The 27,888-nt window shown below is 42.1% G+C and overlaps 1 protein-coding gene across 3 annotated transcripts in view; it reads left to right on the plus strand.

The window, feature by feature from the left end:
- Positions 1 to 253: 253 nt before the first annotated feature.
- The window catches only part of MYT1 (myelin transcription factor 1), a 94,935-nt gene continuing 67,300 nt past the window's right edge, over positions 254 to 27,888 (plus strand). The window contains exons 1-3 of one of the 3 annotated variants that reach the window (XM_073580869.1): positions 254 to 837; positions 2,843 to 2,948; positions 24,025 to 24,125. The gene's annotated coding sequence lies outside the window, so the exon portion shown is untranslated. The remainder of the gene's footprint in view (positions 838 to 2,842; positions 2,949 to 24,024; positions 24,126 to 27,888) is intronic. The other 2 variants (XM_073580868.1, XM_073580870.1) reach the window with 2 other exon arrangements.

Below are 27,888 nucleotides of genomic sequence, written 5' to 3' on the forward strand. Positions count from 1 at the left end.
CCCTGGCAGTGATCGCAAAGACTTGGTTAAGGACCATTGTGTGATTGTGTGTTGGAAAGTCCTCAGCACAGGCTGCTCTCCATCCCTGGAGTAATGTTAGCTGCAGGGGTGTGGTCATCAAGGAGTTAAATGCTCCATTTTCTGGCCGCTGGTGACATGTGTAGTTGTTTACTGTGCTGCTCGGGCTGTAAGGAGCTGGGAGAGGAGGCTGTGGGGTCATCGAGGAGCATTGCAAAGTTGTACGTTGATGCCAAGGGGGGAGGTGACCTGTGCCCACCGGCGTGGACCCCCAGAACAACTTTGGCTTAGCTGTGTGCACACAAGGCATCTATCATCTGCTGGGTCTTTTCTATTAGAAATTATTGGACTGTACCAAAAGCTGTCATGGCATAGGGGTGGTGGCACTGACAGTTGTAATATGCACGCCCCCCCCCCTGTGCGCCCTCCCCAGTGAAGAAGCTCCAGGATCGTGCATATTAATTATTAATCAGCTCGGATGAGCCGGGCACCTTCTGCTGACTGGAGCCCCGGCAATCATAGGTTGCTGTGCAGAGCTGGGCCTGCCCACCGTCTCCCCGGAGGAAGTGAGCTGCTCCATCTTTATTTGATGCTGTACTGTAAATTTCCTTCACCTCGGAGAGTAAACAGATACATTGGCGAGGCTGGAGTTCTGGAGACCCCCACCCTGTGTGAGCCGGGGCCATAAAGGAATGAGCCCCCAGCCTGCAGAAGTGCTCAGGGCAAGGGAGCCACAAACAGCCTGAGATCCGAGTCCGGACTGCTCTCCATCACAGCCCAATAGCCATGACTGCTCCCCATGATGTCATTGTGATGAAGGTAAGTCCCATCGTGTTGTGTGCTGCGCCCGATCAGCTGCAGCCTGTCAGCACCATGGACAGCTCCTGGCTGCTGCTGCTGCTGCTGTCCACCTCCTCTGTGACCTAGGAGCCTGTTATTTCTGGAGGGGAGCCCCCTCCACACCCCTCTGGAAGGACTTCAGGAAACTCTGTGGATGAGTTGCTGAATGTTGTCTTGGGGCCCTGACTGTGTCCAATCCTGATGTAACTAATGACAAACAACACAAATGGAGAGAGACAAAGCCTCCACCCCATCCTTCCTCAGCTCTCAGATACATGGTCCATTATGTCCCCTCACCTCCCATCTGGTGGAGGTTACAGGACCCACAGTTAGGTAGTCTCCTGTGGAAAGTTTATGTAACATGTAGCCATCTCCTGCCTGAGAGCTGGGGATGTGGAAGTGACACATTGTTATAGTGGGGAACACGAAAGTTGTGAAATAATCGATGGTCCTGAGAGAAGTTGGGTGGTATTTCTATTTATTGTGCATTTTGGGTTGTGGCTCTTTTGTGCTGTGGATATGTCGTGGAGGCTAATATTTCTTACAAAATGAAGTGTTTCTGCCTCCAGCAGTTGTGGTGTTTAGCTACGAGAGCGCCTGCGTGTTGTCATTTGTGTGATCTCCCCCTAGTACAATATCTGACATCCATTGTCAAGACCACCCCCACCCCCAGCTCATAGTTAAATCTGCATAGAGCTACAAAATCCTTTTCAGACCAGTTTCCTGCTTCAAATTCATTTTTTCCTCTCCCTACTGGATCATCTGCTTCCATTATCAGCTTGCTCCATATGGTCACTTTAATTAATGGCAAACAAAGAACCTGGAATCCGGGAATCCGAGGTTTGCACTCTGAGCCTTCTATGCTGTCATAGAAACCAAAGCTGGGAGCTGCCTCCCTGCCCCATGATGCTTTGTATCCTGTGATTATTGTGGGATGAGAGGCAAGCACTACAAGCAACAAGGCCACCATTTCCCTGCGTGCCTGTGTGTGTGTGTGGAAAGGACACAATGGCTTGTCCCCTGCAGCACTACAGCCCATTAAGTTCCACAGACTATATAACAATGTGGCGGTCATCTACATGATTGTACGACGTGATGTCACACAGCAGGATTATAGGTTATGTCCTGTGGAACGAGAAGTTCTGCATTTACATCTGCAGTCGTTATAGTATACAAGTGCACCGTACCAAGGGATGATTCCAAGGAAACTCCTTATCAATGACTCCTTTGTGCTACTTTTATAGTTCATGTAACTTTTTACACAAAATGTCTTATGTGAATGTTTTTGTCTGCTTGTTGGAACAAAAATACTATTTATAAAGCTCTATGTACAAACATATATTACACACACACACACATTACACACACACAATATACATATACGCACACATTACACACACAGTAAACACAATATAAATACACGCACATATGCACACAATTACACACACACATTACACACACACAGTACACACAATATACATACTCGCACATATGCACACATTACACACACACATTACACACACACACACAGTACACACAATATACATACTCGCACATATGCACACATTACACACACACATTACAACTACACACATATACACAATATACATACACGCACATATGCATACAATACACACACATTACACACACATATGCACACTTTACACACACATTACAAGTACACACATTATATACACACATTTCCCAGATATACACACATTACACATACATATGTTACACACACACTACATACAGATATGAATATTACACACACATTACACAAACAAACACATATTGCATACTCACACTCATTCCACAAATACATATATTACACACACACATTACACACACACATTATACATAATTATCTGTGCTACTACTTTTTAATGCTTTTCTAGCTGATCACTCTCTGTCTTGTCATTTGGATCTTTGTTTTATTCTAAGATCATTGTATAAAACTAAAAGTCCACATCTTTATTGCCAGAACTAATAAGAAAGTTTCATCCCATGAAGGAGCGAGGAGATGTAACACAGAATTTGTGAGCTTCGGCAGCAGTGCTCAGTGTTCCATTGGCTTCGCATAGTATCAAGTCTGTAACATTTCTTCTTTATCTTTCATGTGGGGTATTCCATAAATGCTGCGTATGAATTATCCATGCCACACTGCCCAGGGCAAAAGAAGGGTCCTGTCACCCTCCCACCTACACATACAGAGCCCCAGGCTAAGCCTTTAACTTTGCCTGACCAATCAGAGCACCTCCCTTGGGAGCACTGGATCACAGCTTTATAGGGATTGCAAACCTCATTAAAATACTATAAACTATTTAGCCATATTGTCAGTGGATTCCCACATCACATACTAGGAGTCCTTAATACCTGGAATATTCTAACGTATTTATTGCCTTCCATTATCCTTTCTTTGTGTCAGAAGAAGCAAGGTACAAGGCTATTCCTCTAGTTCCCCATTGACATTGCTGAATGACTTGATTTTTTTTAAGTTCTAGCTTAATATCTCATAGACTTTTATGATTAGGGTTTTGATATACAATAAAAAATTATATTTCATGATCGTGTTAGCCAGAAAAATCTGTGTAAATACTTTTATGCCCCCAAAAATGACAAAAGTATTCTAGGAGTGATCCGTTTATTGGCTAACCTTAGCAATGATACTTGCAGGCTTTCAGGTCACAGAGGCTCCTTCGTCAGGCAGGTTTACAAATGAAAGACTGAGAAAGGAGAGCAACATATAGGAGACATTTGTGCATGAGGTGATTGTGCAAAGTTGTAAAATTATCACTCATTGCCATTAATTGGCTTTTTCGTCTCCATTCACATGAGTAGAAGTGATTCAGTTCTATTTTGCATTTATCTGATGTATCACACTTCATATCAATGATGATGACATCGAAGATTGGTCTAGGCCACAAAAATGCTCTTGTTCTTGTATGTGGGTAAAAACTCCACCCTGATTCTTTATTGAATGGTTTTCCATTAATCCTCTGGGATTCACTGCATTCTGCCATTCTTGAAGGAAATATAGATCTTATTCAAGAGCCTAGAGTGTAAAAACAGCAACTTTTCTCTTCTTTACTTTCAGAAGTCATCAATGTTTCTTTCTCTAACCTTTTTATCTTAAAGAGAGCTTGTCAGTACAATTTTGCTTGTTAAAGTAAAGGCATGGCCATAATGGAGCTGTTATATAGACCAAATAGATGCCTTTAGTGAAGAAATCTGCATAATGCCTTTGAAGTTTGGGTGCAATAAGCTTTCGGTGTATAGAGGTGGGACTATAGGTCCTGCCCCTGATGTCTATATGTGCCTTCTATCTGAACGTTTGCTCTGGTGCCATCCACTCCTCGGGCACTGCTTGCGCACAGATGTGTTTAGTAGAATGTTGCCAGTGATGGCGCATTCACAGGTTTAAATTTTAGCTGGTCATGGAACCAATCTGCCGATGCACCGCCACTGGCTCCATTTTACTGAAGACATCCAGAAGGTCAATCTGCGCATGCGCCGCCCGCGGAGAGGGCATCAAGAGCTTTCAAACAGGAGGCAGACAAAAAATCTAGAGACAGGCGGTGGGGCCGCAGCAGGATCCAAAGACCCTGCCCACAGTCCCACTCCTATGCATTGAAAGCTTATTACACCCAGACTTCATATGCTGATTAAAGAACAATCACCATGCAGTGTTCTTCACTAAAGGTATCTATTTAATCTGCATAACAGCGCCATTATGGCCATGCCTTTACTTTAATATGCAAAGTTGTGCCGACAAGTTCTCTTTAATAAGTTTTATGAGAAGATTCTTGCGAGATGTATTCCAGCTTCTTTCATGCCTGTAAGTTACGTCCTCTTGTCCCATTACTGACCCACAGGAACACTTGTTTGATGGGTTGATGTTTCATATATGTGGACATTTCTATTTTGCGGAAAACACAGCATGCGCCATATGTGACATGTTTATTTCTAGAAGCGACCTATTCTTAATAACTACTAAGCAGTGGAAACGGACGAAATATATGAGACTTCGAAGAATATGAGCTCAGTGTGAAGTAATCATTCTTTCAGCTTGTTCATATCGGTAATATATAACGGAGTACATGAAAACTCTAAAGCACCGCTGTGGGTTAAGTGTCTTTCTTTGGAGCTCTACTTGTGTCTTCATTATGTTGGCGTAAAGGACAAATGCCTGACAATCTCAATCTCCCTTTGTTGCTTGATACATTCATAAGCTTTTTATAGTTGTTCCAGGCTCTGCTTTCCATTGTTTTACAAATGAACTCGCCAGGAGCTGATTTTCACAGCTCATCACTCGAAGCGAGGTTACAGGGGGCTGGGAGGTGGCTTGTAGGACCAGGTGACTTTTCACCAGACGTTTCAGGCTAGCCATAATTACTGGGAATTAAACAGCTGAGACTTCATCAGAGACCAATAAACTGAAAGGAGCAAAAGAAGAAGAAGAAGAAGAAGAAGGCTGGAATTTTCAGAGAAGGAACAATCTTTTGATGGAGCCATGAGGCTTGAGCCTCCATGGAAAGGAGAAGCCATTGATATCAGTTCAATGAAAGCATTACTTCTAGAAGAAAAATAAAAAGGAGTCTTTCACGCTTAACCATTTCATGACATTGATCTGGAAAGAAATATTTCTAGTAGCTCCAAGAGTGACTCATTGAGATGTTGGCTCTAAGTTCTGGCCATGTTTTATTCTTCTGGGTATGATATTCTTAGAAGATATTAGCTATGTGTCTGACTTTCGATGATAAGTAATACATTCCAGGAACCTATCATTGGTCATACTCTAATATAGGAATGGGATTTAGAAGTATTATTCATCATTTATGCCTTTTTGGCCACTTACATTTGTGCCGTCAGTGAGTCAGCAGCAATGACCCCCACCGATGCATCATGTACTGTTCTGTAATGTAGGATGCGGATGTATCATCTATTATTCTGGCATTGACACAATTTTAGGAACATTAAATTGATACTGGCATTATAAAGAGATGACTGCAAACTGTATTGGAAACACTGAGCTAAAAAAATGGAATTAACTATCATTGTCATATTGTTAATATGGCAAATCTTATGATGTTCTGGCTTTGGCCGGTTTACCAAATATCAGTTGTGTCCGGCCTCTTGTTTCAGGCCTTTGCTAAAGTGATTTTAGAGAGCACTTCTTGTACCAGTCATGTCAAAAAATGGTGCATGTGTTTTGATCGAGCTCTTGGACCAAAACTGATGGCTAGATGCTTGGGTTTGATTGCATGGGAATGTGCAGGACCAGTTGTGGCATCAGTTTCTTCAGCAAACTACCACAAAATAGAGACAATAACAGAAGATGCACTATAATGGAGAAGTCACAGTACCTGAGGTGCGAATGCAGAAATTAAGAATCCTCAATGATACAAAATGAAGGTTTTTATTACACCAACATGTTTTGGCATCGGACAGGTCCATTTTTCAAGGTTAAAAAAACAATGTCACATTCACTACCAGCACAGTACCTAGGATGCACATGCGGAAATGAAGACTCCTCGACGATACAAAATTAAAATTTTTATTACACCAATGCGTTTCAGTACCGGACGGACGCCTGGTTTAAGGTTATTAAAAACAAATTTCACATTTATTTTCTACCATCGAGGATTCTTCATTCCCGCAAGAGCAGGTCAGGTACCGTGTCCTCTCCACGAAAGTGAATTGCTGTCTCATGCAATTTTTTTACCAGCCGTGGATTCTAAAGCTCATATAGGTGTTGTGCCCCTACACGATCCTCCCAGGTGAGCACCACATCGCTCTTACCCTCTCTCGTTTCTCTTGCGGTATCTCTTTTGCGCTCTCTCTATTGTGCGTTTCTGTCTCAACCAGACCTCAGCAAATACAGTGGATGGTCAAAACTATGTGAATGAGGCCTTTATAGAGGAAGGTCCATCTTTGTCCTACTATATACGGTAGCTATAAAGAGTTGTTGGGCAGAGTTAAACTTCAGCTCCCCGCATGCTAGGCCAACCGCAATAATCACATCTACGCCGTATATCCCATTATTATCATTGGTGACGGACAAGGACCTTTAGCGCTAAGAGCTTTATGGTGAAAACAGAGCTGAATCAGCTACATTGCATTTTCCGGATTGAGCACCGAAGAACTTTCCTTCCTGCTAGAAATTTCTGCCAAGCAACGGTTTGCTCGAAAAAAAAAATCAATTTTCCTTCTTCGTCATTTCAGTTCAGCCATTTAATGCTGGTTTGAAAAGGAAAAAAAAAAACCAAATGACTTCTGTGTTACTAGATAGGGGTGAATTAGTCCAAGATGCTTTTGAATTATTGCTGGAAGTCACGTGGTGATCAGAGGTAGCTGAGTCTGCAGAATCCCGCCCCTCGCTCAGCGCACACACTCTCCGCTTTACACATCTTCCATGATTAACCCCTTTTTTTCTTTTGATCCCTTCACTGTAATTTATTTAAAAGCCAGCATTTACGGGATCAACAGCCCCCTCTCCTGCCTCAATTGCCATTACATTTATAATCAGCTTGTCCAGATTGTGCAATGAACACAGCTGCTTCTCATTTCCTACTTGTTTTTTTGGCCTTCCGGACCCGTTGTAAGAAAGAATAAAACCTGTGCCCCTGAACGAAAGGCGCTTCTTATGTTTGGTACAACTGTGTATTTCAGCAGATCTTGGAGGAAACAGTGACTGATGTGAAGAACAGTTTGGAAGTTGGAAGAACAGGTTTTATCATCAAGGCTGAGTATTTCTGGAGAGGCTTGTGCCGATCTTGGTGATAATCATGTGATTGTTGGGACTACTTTTCAAAGATTTTTTTTGTGTTTTTAAATTGCAGACTGATTTTTTAAAAATGTTTCTCATCCTGATCAATCTCAAGCAGGTTGTATAATGCTCTTTCATAGTCCTGTCTGGTCATAAAATCCAAAAATGACAGGAAAAGGCCGCCAATCAGAGGGTGAGGTGGGTTGCCATAATGGCCCGTTATTCGTTGAGTGGACAATTCTTGCCACTTCTGGTGCGTGTAGACACGAGCAGGAAAAATAAACCAGTGGAGACCTACTACATCTCACAACAGGAGTTGCAGTGGGGGTGGAGGGTTCACAAATTTTTCTTTTTAAACCAGTATAATTTCTATTTAAAAAAAAACTATTCAATGGACAACCCCTTTAACTGCAGCTCAAATTGTTGGATCCCAATGTTTTTTGGTACATCTACTCACCTTGGATGAAATTGTACGGCCAAAAGGGCTGTCTGGCCTATGGGTTGACTGACAATTATCGTTTTCTTCCAGAGCTTCAGCTTTATAACTGATGTGTGTATATCAGATCTCTCTAGAAAAGCGCATACCGCATAAAAACAACGTAAATGAACCTGCCCCGTGCACCGTATCTCCTCCCATAAAATATTTAAACCACATTAATGTCTAGAGAGTCCCCACATTGAATATCATTTCCATATCATTCCCAATGTATATTTAATATATCAAGCATTCGCTCTGCCTATGGCTGTATACTCATCATTTTTCATATGCACACATGTCACGGCCGCCGTGTTGAAGTGATCAAATCTTAATGATATAATTTTAATGTTAGGGAGTGGGGGATACAGACATTGTCTTATTCAATAAAGACCCAACTATGGCTGAATTCCCTTTTAGTAAACTCAGACTCGTGAAAATTGTATCAAAAGAGACACAGAAACCCCCCCAAAAAACACAAACTCTTCTAAGTTACGTAATTGGAGAGGAAAAAGTACTGATGCCTCCAAACGTCTGAGAATACTATACCTGGGAAGGAATATAGATAAGTGTCCACTCGATCCCGACAAGTCATATTTTTGGCCGGAATGAAACTTCTTCTTATGTTGGGCACATTATAAGAAGACCCTGCTCATAGGACAAGAATAAGAAGAACTACAGAAATTTTAGGGGATCACAATATAAAACAGTAACTTAGAATTGTTGACATTAGTAAAGAGCACATTGTTGTATCCTTCACAGCTAGGCTGTATTTCCATACATATATGTCACGATGGTTGTATAAATTATCATAACTATGATATCTACTTACATGATGGCCTACCCTTTATGTGATACTCACGTAGCAGCTTAGAGGTTAAAATCATATAATATTAACATGATCCTCTTATGACTTGTACTTTATAAGGAAAACCTGTCACATGCATCCGATCTGTGGACAGCATGGTTTGGAGAAGGAGAAGCTGAGAACAATGGTTGGTCTAACTCTGTGACTGCTATATCTCTGCATTTTTAGTCATAGAGGGAAGACTGTCAATCACTACGTACGGCCGCCCACTAGACTTATGCATACAAACACCAAGGATTTCAATGATTAACATGAAAGTCTTACTGAAAGTTTTCCCACTAAAATGTCTATCAATCTGATCAGCTCCTCCTGCTCTAGAACATCCGGCCGGCAGATCAGAGACCATTTTCAATATGACTGATTCCCTTTAAAGGGTCACTACATTTTTTGCATGAAGTGCTATATACTGATATCATACACACCTAAGGATCTGAAGGTTCCCAAGGATGGAAATCCATGAAATGGTGATCACAGAAAGAGAAAGTTTCTGGACTTCCCTGACTGAGCACTGAAAATGTTAAGCAGAGACTTTGGTTTAGAGTCTCTTAGAACTGTACGACAAATATATATAGACAGTCTCCAGGAGAGAGAGATGACATTTTATCCAGAAAGTGACAGCAGAAAGGACAGACACATTATAATCTACTCTGGATAGACCTGCCTTATACATCTGTCATTTGTGGGATTAGCAAAACTCTGAAATTGTATGACAGGTCAGTGTCCTGGTTTATGGCCGCAGGGCATGGCACACAAATCATTTTCTATTTAATTTACCTTTTACTTGTTGTTACGCTAGAAGCAGCTAACATTCGAGGGCTGCGGACTGTGAGCGCATCTACAATTACACTGTGCTGGGGAACTGTCAATCTAGAATTAGAAATGAGGATCAAAGTATACATATATATAGTGTGTGTGTGTCCATAGTGAGCAAATGCAGTGTCAAAATAAAAAATGTACTGTAGTGTATAAAATATAAAAGAGGACTCATTGCCAAAGCGCCACCATCCCACCGTCTGCTGCGTTCATCATTCTTCATGTACTCACTGATATGTACAGAACTCAGGTGCAGCCCTAATCATGGATGTGACCATGCTGGGGATTGGGTTATTTTTGAGTCAGTTAATTAAGAACTAGTCTAACTATTAGGCCAGGGTAACATGAATATTCGGTCCCATTATGCTAATCACTCTGTGATCAGAGTTTATCAGAGGTTGATCAGAGTGGGATCCAATTTTTCTCCAAGGTGGAGAGCAAAAAAAACCCCAAAAAAGTGTCTCCACCTTCTCTATACTGTCAGTCCGTGAAAATTGGACCGCTCTCCGATTTCTTCCACTGAGCTATATAGTTATATGGGAGCAGGCGTGGACTGCCCCAGAGGAGAACAGGAGAATCCTCCGGTGGGCCCCTGTGCAAGAGTGGCATTATATACTTGAATCACTGTGTACAGACTAAGGCAGCATCTTATTCATTTAAGTTCATTGTTCTATAAATTTGTGATTGAGGATATTGTCACATTTGCATGTAGATGAAAAGTAGGGCTCTGGAGTTGGTTACTGGTGGGCCCTTGGCATCCTAGTCTACCATTAGATGAGAGAGTGCCATCTGAATCTCAGAGGCAAATCACGTCTGTTGCTATCTTTTCCTTGGACCAACTCGGTCCATGGAATAACATAGGGATGAGTGTTATCCGTCAAAACTATGGATGGCACTTGTCCAAGTTATACGGTGGTCTGCATGAGTCCTTAATGAAAGTTCTGGGTGTAAAAAGTAGATGTAAAGGAGTTCTGTACTTGTGGTGCTCTAACTTTCTACTGCCTTAGGGTATTTTACAGAAGTCTTATTAATGAAGAACTATGGGGCAATGACAATTACCAAATATCTTCCCAATGTGCCCACCGGAGGGCTAGAAAATATCCATCCACATGTGCTCCTTCTATTCAGCATAGACGAGCTTGGTTGAATGATGCTCTTCCTCTTCTTTTTACATAGGAAAGAAAGGAAGAAGAGCAGAAAGAACATGTCCACATTTCAACATCCCTTGTATCCATCTTGCCCTAAATCCGATTTATTAAAAAGTCAGTGCATCCTGGTTCATACACTCCCCTTTAAATACTGTAAGAGTTCTAGATATATGGCACACATATAATGAAACTTCTGATGACTGCAATAAAGCCTTCCTATTACTTACGTCTTCATGCGGCACCGCTGCCGTTTATGGAGCTGCACCAATGGTTATTAATAAAACCAACACAAATATTAAAAACACAGCTGGTCCATTACCTAGAAATAAAACCGGACGGACCGCTCTCCCCTCTACAGCAACCCCATAACTAACGCACAGAAGGCAATGCAGCCCAAAGCTTATTCCCATGGACGGTAGGATTCATAAAAAATAATTATTGCTGCCATCTACGCTTAGCCCTCCGTGCGCTCACTCAGAAGGAGGAAAAAAAAGGGATAAAACATTGGAGGAGGGTAAAATGACTGCACGCTTTTATTTGCATTTTTAGGAAAATTCTTCGTGCAGCCAGCTGGGGTGAAAGGTCAACATTTGCATATAAATGGAAAAGGATGGGGGCACGCAATGCCAGGGAGCGGAGTGTGTATGATTTTCACAGCAGTGCGCCTGTGTTTGGAAGATTAAAGTACACAGCTTGCATTTGGTTATTACTAAATGTGAAAAGGGTTCAGATGCTAAATCAGAGACAAAGTAATGAAGGAGAGTGCTAGGGGAGAAAAAATAACTAAACAGTGGCAGTAAAAGGTCTGATAATAACCCATGATGTGGTGGTGCTGCTGGTAAAGGGAGGGGGGTTATCCTTCCATCTGAAGAGTGGGCAGGTACGCCGCGATACAACTGCATCTGATAATCAAATGATTGCTTCTCTTGTATCTGTGTGCATGTCATTACCAATCTGGCCTGCACATAACTCTTCATAGGAAAAGCAGCTCGGCCCGATGGCTTAGGCTCATTTAACACCAAGCTATAAGAAGACAGAATATTTATAGGCAAGTTTAAGGACTTCACACCAATATGGAAGATTTTCATCTGTCAAAAACAATTGTTTAGTTGCAGGTTATCATCAGGAATTTGTTATTAGTCTCACTGGTCCCAATGGCCACTATCGGCCTGTCCACTACTTAACTAATTTCTCCACCTTATTGCAGCATTGGTGCATTAAATCTTTCGGTCCATAGTTCATTTTAACTAAGTGTTAAAAGTGTCCTTCAGTGTCTTGTTCGCTGTCTCCACTTCCTCTTCCTCTCGCTGTCGGGGTACCTCAGGGCTCAGTCCCTGGCCCCCTTCTCTTCTCTCTATGCGGCCCCAATTGGACAGACTATCAGCAGATTTGGCTTTCAGTACCATCTTTATGCTGATGACACACTGACGAAAAGTCTTTTGTACCGATCAAGAAAAGTGTGAGACTAATATTACCCAACATATTACCCAATATTACACAACTATACACGTCATCCCCCGACCTTACCCCCGCTGTACCACAGAACGCTAGTGACTGTCTGTCCGCAGTCTCCAACATCATGTCCGCTCTCTATCTGAAACTCAACCTCTCCAAAACTGAACTTCTGCTCCCGCTGTCTACTAACCTCCCTAAATCTGACATTTCCCTCTCCGTGGGTGGCACCATAATAACACCCCGGCAGCAGGCTCGCTGTCAGGGTATTATGTTTGACACCAATCTCTCATTCACCTCCCATATACAATCTCTTGCCGCTTACACCTAAAGAACATCTCTAGAATCCGCCCGTTTCTCACCATGGAAACAACAAAAACCCTCACTGTAGCATTGATCCACTCCCGCCTGGATTACTGCAACGCTCTATTAATTGGCCTCCCCGTTACTCGACTATCCCCTCTCCAGTCCATACTTAATGCAGCAGCCAGGGTCATCTATCTGGCTAATCGGTACTCGGACACGTCCGCTCTTCGCCAGCCCTTACATTGGCTGCCCATTCATTATTGGATCCAATTCAAAGTACTTGTTCTCACCCACAAAGCTCTACACAGTGCGGCACCCCCTTACATCTCCTCCCTTATTTCTGTCTATCGGCCTAACCGACTGCTGTGCTCTGCAAATGACTATCGACTAACCTCTGCACTAATCCGTACGTCCCACTCCCGACTCCAAGACTTCTCTCGCTCTGTGCCAATCCTCTGGAATGCTCTACCCCAAGAAATTAGGACTATCCACAATTTGCATAGTTTCAGGCGCTCCCTCAAAACACATTTGTTCAGAGCGGCCTATCACGTTCACTAATCAAAGTCATTCTATGTGTAAGTGTGCGTGTGTAACCCATTCACTATCTCCATCCAACCCTCACTCCCTCAAGATGGCTGGACCATTATTGTAAATACATCATTGTAAACACACACCTGTACTTTGTATCTCCCACACCTCATTGTAGATTATAAGCTCTCACAAGCAGGGTTGTTTTATTTTGCTTTAATTATTGTACTGTCAATGTTGTTACTTATGACTTGTGTTTTGAAACTGTTAAACTGTAAAGCGCTGCGGAATATGTTGGCTATATATAAATAAAGATTATTATTATTATTATTATTAATAGGTGCAGATACCATACGTACTAGTGAAGGGCCCTGCACAGGTTCGGACGGGCCCACCGAAGAGCACGTGAATCCTCCGGTGGGCCCCCCACTCTATAACAATAGTAGTTGGTACCATACATGGGATTCATTATGTACAGACATAGCATTGGCTTATTAAATCTTTCTGTCCATAGTTCATTTTAATAGGTGCAGATACCATACGTACTAGTGAAAGAGCCTGCACAGGTTCGGACTGGCCCACTGGAGAGCACGTGAATCCTCCGGTGGGCCCAAACTTCTCTATAAGGCCTGAGTCACACTAGCGAAAAAATCGGACGAATGCAATGCGATAAAAAATCACATTGCATTCGTCCCAATGTTATTCTATGGTGCTGCTCCCATCATCCGATTTTTTGTCGGAACGTTTCCTCGGACAGAGACAATCGCAGCATGCTGCGATTGTCACCGATTTTCGGATCGGACTCGCCAATACAAGTCTATGGGGGCGAGAAAAAATCGGATTACAAACAGACCACAAGTGTGACTTGCGATAAAATCACAAGACTTCTCCAGGTCAACAGGAAAGAGCATCAGGCATTGGCATTGGAAGTCAATTTGATGCTTAGATGCGAATAAAATCGGTTCATCGCCGGAAATTCGGATGACAGACGGATCCCTGGACAAGAAACCATTGTGCGATTTCGTACCGTAAAAATCGGACTGATTTTTTAATCGTTGTGTGTGACTCCAGCCTTAGAGTAGTAGTTGGTACCATATATTGGATTCACTATGTACAGACAAAGGCAGCATTTATTTAACAACTGGTCAGTTTATTATAAAGAAGCAGAGGTAAATTTGTGAACGGGGGCAATATAAGTCAGATATTACTATAACGTCAACGTTACTGGTGGGCCCTTGGCATCACCGTCCAATACCGGTCCGGTACATTGTATCATGATGTCTGTTGCTAATTGTATGAGTCGTATGTGAGAGGAGGAGGTAATTATTTTTTACCACCTGCTCCTGCTGAGTCACTACCGCCCCAAAGTAACTCCCTCTTCATAGAAAAAAAAAGTGACATTTTCTGCTCCGTGCGACGAATAAACATAAAACAGATGCAAACGTTGCCAATGAAGCAGCAAAAAGGATGTAGGTAGAAATGAGAATATTTCTTTAGGACGCTGTAGATGTACAGGTGATAGAAAAGGTTCCGCGCTCATCGTGTTTGCTCTTCATTAGTTCTATGAAAGTTGACCTTACCTAATGTTTCATCAGACTTGTTCGTTAGGCATCTTGTTTTTGTTTCCACCCTGTGTGGGGATGACAGATGGACAGGTGATTCTCCGGAGAACTGGGGCAAAGGCAGGTAAGGAAGGTGTGGTCACAGATTGGAAGTTTCTTTGTCATCACAGAAGTAAGTGCTTTCCCCTTGTCACCTTTACTTTGTCATCAGGGGACAGATGGATGGTTAATGCCTGTGGTCTGTTCCCTGGTAACAGAGGCATAAAGTGACAGGAGATAAAGACCACTTGACCCACCTGCCTGCTCCTCAATTCCCAACCTGCTGTCAGAGGCCGCTCTGCTCCTGCTGTCCCATCCTCCCTCCCCTCTGAGCAGATAACATATTTCTTGTGCCATGTATTCCCAGTGACAATAAAAGAGAGACATTTACAGGCTGAGTACACACCCGAAGGTGACCTGTTATTTATTTTCATTACAACATAAACTTCTTCTCCGTCACTTAAAAAAAAGGGAAAATCTTCTGAAATTCCTATCGTTTTAATAGATTCTGTCCACAAAACTTGGTTTCTTCAGATGACTCAATTAGATGTGGCTCTGGACTAATGCAGTGTGGTACCACGCTTTGTTTACATTTTATGTTTTTATAGAATTATTATTGTTTTCTTGTGTAAAGGTTGAGACAAAAAAAAGTACAAATAAATAATATATAAATATATATTTGAAAGAATATATTTTATTTTTGTTTTAACCTTTACACCAGAAAATAATATATATATATACATACATTTGAGTTATTTTTTGCAGTAGGGGGCTGATATCAGTATCCAACTTCAATCTAAATAAAATAAATGCATAAAAAATACAATAACAATAATAGATAAAATCAACTATATTTCCCAAAATGAGGAGGAAAATGTGGAAATAATAGGAAATAATACCTTTATCCCAATCTATCGGCCTACCATAGGCAGAGTAAGCTAATCGTCAGTCTATACATTTACTAGAGACTTGGGCCTTTGCTGACGCACAACTGGTGCATGGTTCCTTGGTCGCCTTCATAGGTGTGCACAGGGCGATAGCCTACAGAGCAGCGCAGGGTCACGATAAAGACCAAATTGCAGCTTAATGTTGTCTAAGAAAACTGGAGGCCATTAAAACGAGCCATCAATAATATCCTATTTTAATTAAATCTAACTGCTTTGTACGTTTCTTTTTACAACCCAACCACAACACACATCTGCTCGCTGGCCGCATGCGATGGTGACATAGATCAGGCCGTCAGTGATTTGTATATTTCTATTGCCCCCATTCTGCTGAGATCAGCAGCATTTAAAGGGAAATGTTCTTATTTCTCTGGATCAGATGCGAAGAGCGGCCTCTGGAAGGACATTTCTTCTTTTTTTTACATAATATGGAGAAAGCTCTTTTTTTCACTCTCTCCCCCCATCTGCATGCTAACAATGCATTTTCTACCTAATTTGCCTGCAGGCCACAAATATCAGCGAAGATGTGGGTAGAGGTATACGGAGTAATAATTTATTGTTACAATGCGCTAGATTGTAAAGCGCCCCCTCCTATTGGTGCTTTTACGCCTTCCTGCATCAATTTTTTCTCTTCTTTTTTTTTTACTGCATGCAGAATAATAATAGAACAAGCAAGTGTGGAAAATATATTCCAGGGGAAGGATGGATGTGCGCACACCAAGAGTGACTGAGAAAATCTATTTCTGCACTTTGATGATTAATATTATGGCCTCTCGAGGTTTGATTTGCTCCTGCATAAAGCACACATTGATGCATGACTTCAGCAGTTAGCTGAAAAGGCTAAATTGATACACTGTTCTTTTAGTACTGATCTGGGCCTATTGTATCTCATGAATGTCAGGGCACTAAAGAGCAACGCACAATAGTTGTACATTCAGGTGGTCCACCATCCCCCCAAAGCACAAAGTGAGAGCTGCTGTAAAGTTGTATCGGTCATGTCAAGGGATTATTGCTGTACATACAGTATGATGCCGGATACTATACAACATATATATGCAGTATATGCCTTCCATCTCAGTGCAACAGAAAAGCTAAGCGATTGCCCATAGTGTGCACACTGCCTTAATGTAAAAAAGCCTTTCAAAAATCAGAGTTGAGGTATAATTGGTTACTGTAAGCTAGAGCTCTATCTATCTATCTATCTATCTATCTATCTATCTATCTATCTATCTATCTATCTCTAAATCTATCTATCTAATATCTATCTATATCTATCTATCTATCTATCTATTATGTATCTCATATCTCTCATCTATCTATCTATCTATCTCTATATCTATGTAATATCTATCTATCTCTATATCTATCTATCTATGTAATATCTATCTATATCTATCTATCTATCTAATATGTATCTCATATCTCTCATCTATCTATCTATCTATCTATCTCTATATCTATCTATGTAATATCTATCTATCTCTATATCTATCTATCTATCTATGTAATATCTATCTATCTCTATATCTATTTATGTAATATCTATCTATATCTATCTATATCTATCTAATATGTATCTCATATCTCTCATCTATCTATCTATCTCTCTATTTAGCTATGATTTATCGACCATAACCTGTATACTGTATTTCTATTTTTTACATGCAATCTTTCGAAGGTCTTTTTACACTTGCACAGAGACTATTATTACGCATTGAGCTGAATGTAACGTCCTTTCTCTGCACCTAATTCCCGCAGGTCAAATGAAAGGAGATATGTTTTATGTAACTGAATATCTGCATCTTGCTTTACGTTGCCAGATGATTTCTGCCACTTTCTTTTAACTCTATATACGCCGTATATGTGAGGTGCTCTGCGTCTCTGTGCAGGGAGACCCAGACGATCCTATTATGACAAAAATGAACTGTGGATTTATGGCTAGCCGTCTTACTGAACTATGGACCGTCCATATAGTATTGGACTTTGAACATTTTAAATGGATATCTGGTCCTAGATATGATGTGAATATGATATAAACATTTGGGCCTTCAGCTGATTTGCTCTGTAAAGGCCCCCAAACACATAAGAAGGTGGGCCAATGAGCAGTCGTTCATTGGTGTTTAAAAAAAAGAAAGCTTCTCAGGCTGCATTGGCTGTGTGCGATGATACGGCCAGTGCTTATGAACGATAATGAACGTTTGGCTGTCCACCATTGGTTAGTATGGTCGTTGTTTTAGGCAACATTTCTCTGATGTACATGGTGGCCTTAAAGAGAATTTGAAAGCAGATTTTTGCCATGTCATCTGACAGTAGCCTAATGTAGTGGCAGGGAACCTGATTCCAGGGATGTATTACTGGGCTACTTGCTGTGGTTTTGATAAAATCTTTGCTTTATCTTTTGCAGATCTAGCAGTGCCCAGCTGTGTATAACCTCGCCCACACCACTGATTGGCAGATTCCTGTGTACACTGCATAATGTCATCAATCTGCCAATTAGTGGTGAGGGCAGGGTTACACAGATTAGCTGGACTGCCTGGCAGGTGTCACCTAGTTCCACAGTGATAATCTTCTGCTGATAAAACACTGGTTGTAGTGAAACTACAGCAAGCAGCTGAGCAAGTGATACGTCCCAGGAATCGGACTCTCTGCCCAGGCATAATGCTGCTCTCAGATTAAATAGCAAAAGCTGCTGACAGATTCCCTTTAAGAAGCAATGCCATGGGGTAATCAGTTTTAAATAAAATGTATCTGTGAAGATTTGGATAGCCTTCCAGTAGGAGAAGGCTGGCAGTGATGGTGCGGGTCTTCTATTTGCTAGGGCTGACTGTATTGCCTGGAATATTATAGAAAAAAGGTGGCCTGTCTACTCATACTTGGTGTATATATCACAGTATCATGGAAAACATTGCAGCGACCAGTCAAATAGCTGTCCTGTGCATTTCGGTGTCCAGGCTTAGGCAATAACTGAGCCAAGATATGTAGGACAGCTGTGTCTCTATTCTAGCGGCTGCATGCACATTGCAGAGTTTGAAATGTGAAGTTTTAAGCCGTGGAAAGATTCTTCTGCTGGACCACATTTCTACCGTGGCTCAGTGGTTAACACTGTTGTTTTGCAGCGCTGAGGTCCTGGGTTGAAATCCCACCAAGCACAACATCTGCAAGGAGTTTGTATGTTCTCCCCGTGTTTGTGTGGGTTTCCTCCGGGTTCTCCGGTTTCCTCCCACATTCCAAAGACATACTGATAGGGAATCTGGATTGTGAGCCCCACTGGGGACAGAGATGATGATGTCTGTAAAGCGCTGTGTAGAAAATGAAAGCAAATATATTTTCTCTTACCTGTATGACTGCTTTAGGGATAGCGTTTTAAGACAGACTAAATACTTTACATGCGATGACACTAACCTTGTTTGAGGCTGGAACGGGCGCTTGGCTACATCGGGAGTGGAATTATTTCTCAGGGAGTTCTTCATTGTGATTATCGTGTGGGATATAGTGGAATTAAATCTGGCATAGCCTTACATTTAAGATATATCAGTCAGTGAAAACCAACCCTGCTTATGAGCGATCGCACTTTTGTATTTCCTCTGATACATATATCAGTGACTGCAGCTAAATCCCACAGGAGATTGCCACACTCGGATGCACAGTATGAACAAGGGTATGTGCACACGTTGTGGATTCCTGTGCGGATTTTTCCGTGCGGAATCTGCAGAATCCACAGGTAAAATGACCTGCGTTTTACCTGCGGATTTCCCTTGGATTTCCCCTGCGTTTTTACACCTGTGGATTCCTAAAATGGAATAGGTGTAAAAACACTGCGGAATCCGCACAGAGAATTGACATGCTGTGGGAAAATAAACCGCTGCGTTTCCACGCGGAATTTTCCGCAGCATGTGCACAGCGGTTTTTTGCTTTCCATTGGATAACATGATACTGTACACCGCATGGAAAACTGCTGCAGATCCGCAGGGCCAAATCTGCTGCGATCCACAGCCAAATCCGCAATGTGTGTACATACCCTAAGGCTCCACAGCAGATGAAGGATGTAAACATTACTACTAATTTCTATGAGTAGGAACAAGTCATTGTAAATATTTCATTCACACTTCCTCCCACCCACCCGCAGGCTGATGAACAATACTGTTATCTGCAGGATTCAGTTTTATGATCAATTCATCTTCTCGCTCGGGAGAGATTTATCCCACAGTGTAATGTGGAGAAGGAAAGAGCAGTGAAGGCGACGTGGACGCCTTATTTTAGGATGCTGCTTGGAAAGTCACTGATTTTAGGGCTAGATTAAAAGCTTATTCCTAGCTCCATCCAGGCCCTGACCACAGGACATGTTGCGATGGAAGATGCACCACTTCTGTAAATTCCATAGACATGAATGGGAGATATAGAATCAGCGTAGCTCAGCTAATCTCCCGAGGTCAGGGTCCAGACAATGTTATCCCTGTCTCAGTCGTGAAAGGCTAAGATGGGAATAACCATTTAAGTGCACATTTAAAAAAATAAAATATGTATTTCTTGGTATTTCTTGTAGGCAGCTAAAAACCTTTTGTGGGATCACCAAAGATATTTTATTTCTTCCTACTTAAATGCATATATTTGTCGCTAAAAATCATTTTTTTTACTTGAACTTCATTATAATATTTGCCTTCACTAGCCTCTGTCTATTGCTGGCTGCAGAATGAGTTAACAGAGAATCTGCCAGTGAGTTAATTCTGAGGATTCAATGGGAATTATCTGAGCATGCTTGTGTGCTACCTGAGTGACTTCAACGTGCTCGAAAAATATATTCGAGTCCTCGCGGCTGCATGTCGCATGACTGTTTGACAGCCGCAACACATGCATGGATTGCCTGTTTGTTAGGCACTCCGTGCATGTGTTGCGGCTGTTGAATAGCCATGAGACATGCAGCCGCGGGGACACTTGGTTAGCACCCAAGCATGCTCGGATAACGGCTGATTCAAGCACGATCGCTCATCTCTAGAAACTGGCTATGTGCACACAACGTCTTTTTCAGGCTGATTCCATCCAAGGACCACCTGAAAAAGTGCTGCAAAAAAAAAAAATGGACATAACGCACGACAATGTGAAAGCGACCCTGCTGTGCACACATTTAGTATATTGTTACTTCTTTGTACCGTTTCAGGGTTCAGAAACCCAGGAGTGGTTCATCTGTATAAGAGAAGGTGCAGACAAAAGACACCAGTAGCAGTGTTGCCTTAAAAACAAGCACTAAAACGTCGGCAGAGTTGAAGCGACTTTGACATGAAAACTCTGGCCGCTCCACTGTCGAAGTACAGATGCCATGTGCACGTATCCACTGAGCAGAAACTGTCCAAACCCCCAAAACTCATCAAATACGTCTTGCTATGAAAGCTTCTGCTTTCTGCAGGTTCTGATCAGTTTCTGCTACAAAAACGCTAAAAAAAAAATTGTGCGTGCACTGCACATACCCATGGGCCAGGTTCATCCAGAAAGGCGCTGTTCCTGCTGGTCTCGAAGAAGGGGCGTGCTGGAGTCAGAGTACATTATTTCATTAAGAGGTTAATGAATCATGCACCACAAATCTTATTCCAGTCCTTAATCCGCAGCGCGTCATAAATTGGCAAAATTGCTGTGAAAACGCCAAAAGTTGCAAATTATTTGAGCAGCTCCACATTGTGCCCAAAATTCTGACTTTTCAAAATGATTTACAACGAATCACTTTGATGAATCAGGAATATAGTCTGTAAACATAGTGACATGTGAGGAGCGAATGTGCTCTCGAGTTTGCATCGGGTGCTCGGGTACACACCGAGTATTGTGGCGACTCGAGCGACATGTTCAAGTTCACGACGCGCATGTTTCGCGGCTGTTAGGAAGCCCCCAAAAAAAACCATACGGGGATTGCCTGCACACATGGGCAATCTTACATGTTTTTGGCTGTCTAACAGCCACAAAACATATGGGTCTGGGGACTCGAACATTTGGTTTGAACACCCGCGATACTCGGTGCTAACTCTGCATAGGAGCTGTATACACCAACTGTAGAACCACTTAGAACCACTATCTCGTGAGAGTCTCTCGCATGGAAACCTGGCACTGCTGCCGGAATTCGGACCGGAGCGTGCGGCGGCATAGAAATACATGTAGCAGCACGCTCCGGTCTGAGTGCTGGCGGCAGTGCCGGGTTTTCATGTGAGAGTCTCTCGCAAGTGAGTATGAGCCTTTAGGCAGTTTGTTTTAATATTTAGGAAGTATTGAAGTATTAACAACATCTGCTCAGAGTTTGTATGTTCTCCCCGTGTTTGCGTGGGTTTCCTCCGGGAACTCCGGTTTCCTCCCACATTCCAAAGACATACTGATAGGGAATTTAGATTGTGAGCCGCATCGGGGACAGTGATGATAATGTGTGCAAACTGTAAAGCGCTGCGGAATATGTTAGCGCTATATAAAAGTAAAGATTATTATTATTAAAGGTGTCATATGAATATCACCCTACACTGTGAGTCCAATCCTGTACCAATATATGTAAAATATTAGTCAGAATTTTCCTTACGACTGTGAGTATTTTTTACTACTCATCCAGCTCTATGTGAGTATCCCAGGCGCTGTATAACATACAGGCGAAGAAGAGTCGGAGACGAGTCAATGTTTGATACTGGGATAAGGATTTGTAGCCGCTGATACGTTTCCGACTGGCATTAGCTGAGAGTTGCCAGCGCCCGTCACGCGGAAGAGCTGTCAATCATGGGCACTTTCCGTTTGTCACATTTAGTATGTAAAACCTACAACATTCCCCGTCCTGGGTGACTGGCGTGTTGTGATATCTCATCACCCAACAAAACACTTGATGTTGGGAGAACAGTGAGAGGAGGAGAGCGGCTGGCAGGCACTCAGGGACCGGAGAGAAGAGAATACCATTTTTACTGCAGGCAAGATTCATTACAGCGAATGCAGAAGAGGGGGTGAAGAGCAGAATAATAGCGGAGCGCCCTCCCCGCCCCCAGCTGCACTATGATCCATCAGGTCTTTTAAATGCAGCTGGGGAAAGATTTGTGTGCAAGAAAATCACTGTGCATAACTCAGTATTCAGTATGAGCAACCCCCAACCACCGCGCTGATGTCACTTTACAGCATTATTCTGTCCTTTTAGCCTTTATAAATAACTCCCAGCGTATGAGGAGGGCTGATGTGTACAGCGCGCGCTCTCACACCTGACTCTGCTCCATTTTGTAATGGAAACATAGAAGATTGATGGCTGGAGGAGAGCACGTGCTCCTTGTCGTCCGCCATCACTCCTGCTATTGTGGGGATATTAGATTATGAGCATCCTAACCGCTTGCTATATGTGCCAGAAAATTAAAGAGTCACCGTCGTTTTAATAGTACATGTGAAAATAAGACACTTTGTAATATATCTTTTTGGAGAAATCTGCTTCTTTCTTTTCCGGGACTGATCATTCAATTCTCAAAATTCTCGATTCAAGGGTAAAATCTCTCTTCAATGAATACAGAGTTTCCGATTATTGAGATAGGAGGTGACAGTTGGTGCTCATGAAGTTCTATGGAGACCTGGAACAGTCGTAACAGGAGAACTAACAGTTTCTTTGTAACTTGCAGTAGAATGTCTGTAGCTCCCCCTTTCCATAGAAAAGCACCACCTGTCCTCTCCTATCTCGCCAATGGGGAAATCTGTCTTTACTGAATACAGATTTTACTCATGATTTGAGAGAGAAAGGTTAATCTAGGAGTAAAAAGAAGCCGATTATTCTGATGAGATATATTACAAAGTTGCTTATTTGTACGTATACTATTGATTTATTAAATAAAAAAGTTATATGATGGTTACTCAAACGGGTGTTCACATTTCAGGCAGTCATGGTATATAACCATGAGCTAGATGTAGGTCCTATCATTAGGACAGACACCTTGAGAAAATGGCTCTGTCAGGTGTTGTCAGGAATGGACAGGTGACTGCATAGACGTGGCTCTCTCTAATCACCTCTATGGGAGTTATGAAAATAGCCAAGTAAGCCAAGAAGTGAATAGAGGGAGCCATGTTAGCGCAGACACCTCTCCATTTCCGGCAGAGCAGGACCTGGCCCTTTTCTCAAGATACGTGCAGATCTAATATCGATCAGACATTTATGGCATATATTATGTCTGTACATTAAATGTCCAAAATGGGATTATACTTTTAACTTGCAATAAACACAGATAATAAAATGATAGTTCACCACATTCTAACTTTTCCATTCCTTGGTTTCTTCAGAAAATGAGTTCCGAGGCGAGCTGCTGAACCAAAGGTGGACCCGTGGCGAGAAGATTAACAGCTGTCACACAAAACAAAGATTAACCAGCAGAAACTCCAAGGTAAGAGCGACATATCGGCCCTAGCTTACTACTAGGGAAAGATTGGGATTAATGAAAGACAAGAGTTCCAGCGACATGTGGCATAAAATGTGACCTGGCATCTGCAGTGGCAAAACAATCCGAATGCTCCCGGATGGAAAATGCCCCAAACAAACTATCAGAGACCCTAACAGAAACAGACGGAGACATTGCCATGTGGGGGAATGCAGATATTACTTGTATTGATTGCTACCATGATCTCAACCATTATTAGCAAGGTTAGTCCTTTCAATATAGCTACCACTTCTCAATGCAAAACCTTTAGAACAACCTTACCAAGATGTGTATCATCCAGGTAAAAGAAGTACATAAATCAATTAAAAAATTAATTATTAAAATAGAAAGATGCTGAATGAAATAAAAGGGAACTTATGCCAAGATATGCATTGTTTCTAGTAGCAGTTCATAGCACTAGAATCACATGTCGTTCAGACAAGCTGGAGAGATTAAACCTTTATTACTGCTAATGCCTGCATGCTACCGTAGCATCCTCTCCCTTATGCTCAACACAAAAGGACCTGACAAGCAATGGAGGTCTGAGTAACAACGCTCACAATAAGGTGCCATCTGCCAATTATAAAGTGCACTTGCAATCTAATAGTAAACAAATTACCAAAGGGTTCAATGTCACATAACTGCTACCTGTCAGAGATGAATTGCTTTGCATATGATGGCGTCCCTCTGCCCCGACGCGCGTTTCGCTCTGCTTCTTCGGGAGGCATGTTAGAGCAGGTGGCGTCCAGGTTTAAATATCAAAACTGGCCAATAAGGAGCGGGAGTGTGCGGAAAAGTGTTTGTCAGCGCCACAGAACTAATCGGCGCATGCGCCCGCTCACCGGGCCCACTTCATGAATAATGTTCACAGCACTCTGATCACATGGAAGTCTGTGCGTCGCCACACCCCTTGGGTCATGATGAAGTCACATCCTCCTGTATCTTTTACCTGGATGATACACATCCTTGGTAAGGTTGTTCTCATTATCTCAACCAGCAAACTCTGTCCTGAGGCTGATATAATAAAGTGTACACAGTATGTGGGAAATATTTTGATTAAGTCAAGCAAGTGCAGTGGGTGTACCGGGGCTGTGCTGTATGTTCGGGGGCTGAGCAGTATATGTACAGGGGGGCTATGCAGTATGTCTACGGGGCTGTGCAGTATGTGTAAGGGGGCTGTGCAGTATGTGTATGAGGGCTATGGCTCAGATGTGCAGCAGTTACATGTTAATAAATGTGCACACATTCTCACACTTGGAGAGAGCAGCAATCCTTTGTGCTGGCTGATCAGGATGTAACTCCTGTTTATTTGTCTACTCAAGTCAGAGCTAACAATGGCCTAGCTGTCAGGGGTATTTAAATCAAGCAGCAGGGAGGACACCCCCAGAGGGAATACAGTCAAAACAAGCCAGGGTTACAGCTGTCAGATACGTGGTGCCACGAGATTTAAAACAAAAAAATCTACAAAATTGGTGAATAGAAATAAATCGCTGTAGAGGGAAAAATTAGGTATAACAACAGATGCTTGGATACATAAAACTAGCAGTATCTATCTATCCCATATCTATCCCATATCTATCTATCTATCTATCTATCTATCTATCTATCTATCCATATCTATCTATCTATCTGTCTATCCCATATCTATCTATCTATCTATCTGTCTATCTATCTATCTATCTATCCCATATCTATCTATCTATCTATCTATCCCATATCTATCCCATATCTATCTATCCCATATCTATCTATCTATCCCATATCTATCTAATATATATCTATCCCATATCTATCTATCTAATATCAATCTATTTATCTATCCAATATCTATCCCATATCTATCTATCTATCTATCTATCTATCTATCCCATGTCTATCTATCTATCTATCTATCTATCTATCTATCTATCTAATATGTATATATCCCATATCTATCTATCTAATATCTATCTATCCCATATCTATCTATCTAGCTATCTTGTCCTCAAGATGAAAGCAGCACACCAAAAGAAATCCAGCCAAAGTGCTATTTATTAGCCCATCTGACTAGTTGCCCATACAGCGACGTTTCGGTCCTAGCACTTTGACTGGATTTCTTTTGGTGTGCTGCTTTCATCTTGAGGACTATTTTTGAGGCTTGGTATATGTCTGGAAGGCTTGCACCCGCATTGTCTGTTCAATTTTTGTGCTGCTTTTTCCCTTTTTCCACATATCTATCTATCTATCTATCTATCTATCTATCTATCTATCTATCTATCTATCTATCTATCTAATATCTATCTAGTTATCCCATATTTATCTATCTATCTATCTAATATCTATCTATCCAATATCTATCTATCTGTCTATCCCATATCTATCCCATATCTATCTATCTCTCTACTATGAGTGTCGCCCATAATTTCTAAAGAGTCAAGCCTTTATAATATGGGAGAACTCCAGACCGGACATTGAGGAGTTTGGAGAGCTGGGTGACAACCCTTGTGGTAAGATAAAGGCTAGGGCTACATGGCGACTTTGGCCATGAGAGTTGTCACATGACTGGTTTGCTCAGTGCGTCCTCTACATCGCAAGTGAATGGGATTGCATTGCGGCACCTACATTACCGCAGCAAGCAAGTCCCATAGGTGTTACAATCCCATTCACTTCTGTAGTGCCGCGATGTAGCAGCAGAACTAAGCGAACGTCTGCCACACGACGGCTTTCGAGGCCAATGTCGCCATGCAGCCCTAGCCTAATGGCAGCTACACGGGTAGTCTCTCTCAACTTTCTCAGAAATGCGTATAACCATGATATGGATCAATAGAATTTTTATCAACTGTACGTAACAGGAAAACACAAGGGGATATATAAACCAGGAATTTCTGTTTATTTTAGAACGAAAATGTTCTTTAGCCATAACAGTTATTCATGTAATGAATGCCACAATCCCCTGTATTCAGATATGTCATAATTAGACCAGTTGTAGCCAAAGTAGGCAATTGCCCAAGGCCACAATCTCTGTGGTGACGGCAGAATGCGTCCTCCCAGGCTGAAATTAATGACTAATGAACTGAGCGGCTCAGGAATAATTAAATTAGATGGGGGGAGACTTACAGAGGTGACTGATCCTTGCCCATGGACCACCAAGCTATCATGGATCACATTCAGGTTATAATTGTCTGTAATGACCCAACGTCTCGTTAATCTATATCCTAGACACGGGGGATGTGAGCCTTTTACATCATCCCACCCAGTAAAATGTCTACTCATAGCAAGCGCCTAGGATGTAGAGCAGTGGATACGGCTATGCTACGCAGCGCATACACAATAATTAGAAAGCAGATTTCTCCAAAGGCTTTTTTTCTTGAGGAAATAGAAGAGCCTAGTGAGCATCCAAGTAGAATAAATTGGATGGAAAGTGTTCTGCTCTGCAAACACATACAAAGCAGAACTTCAGTGCCCGTGCCCCGGAGAGAGCAAAATGGAGACTACGCAACATGCATCCTCTCTCAGAGGGAATTTAGATATCATGCATTTGTCAGGGGGTTAGTCGGGAGGCTGTTTGATCCAATAAGAAAATGTCATGCTGTCACAGTGACGGGCTTGGCTAAAAGTCTTTCTAAGGCCACGGTCACACCTTCAGTGTTTGGTCAGTATTTTACCTCAGTATGTGTAAGCTAAAACCAGGAGTGGGTGATAAATCCAGAAGTGGTGACGTGTTTCTATTATACTTTTCCTCTGATTGTTC

This window comes from Dendrobates tinctorius, unplaced genomic scaffold (assembly GCF_039654945.1).
Source record: "Dendrobates tinctorius isolate UK_male_01 unplaced genomic scaffold, ASM3965494v1 ptg000065l, whole genome shotgun sequence".
NCBI classification, from domain to species: Eukaryota; Metazoa; Chordata; class Amphibia; order Anura; family Dendrobatidae; genus Dendrobates; species Dendrobates tinctorius.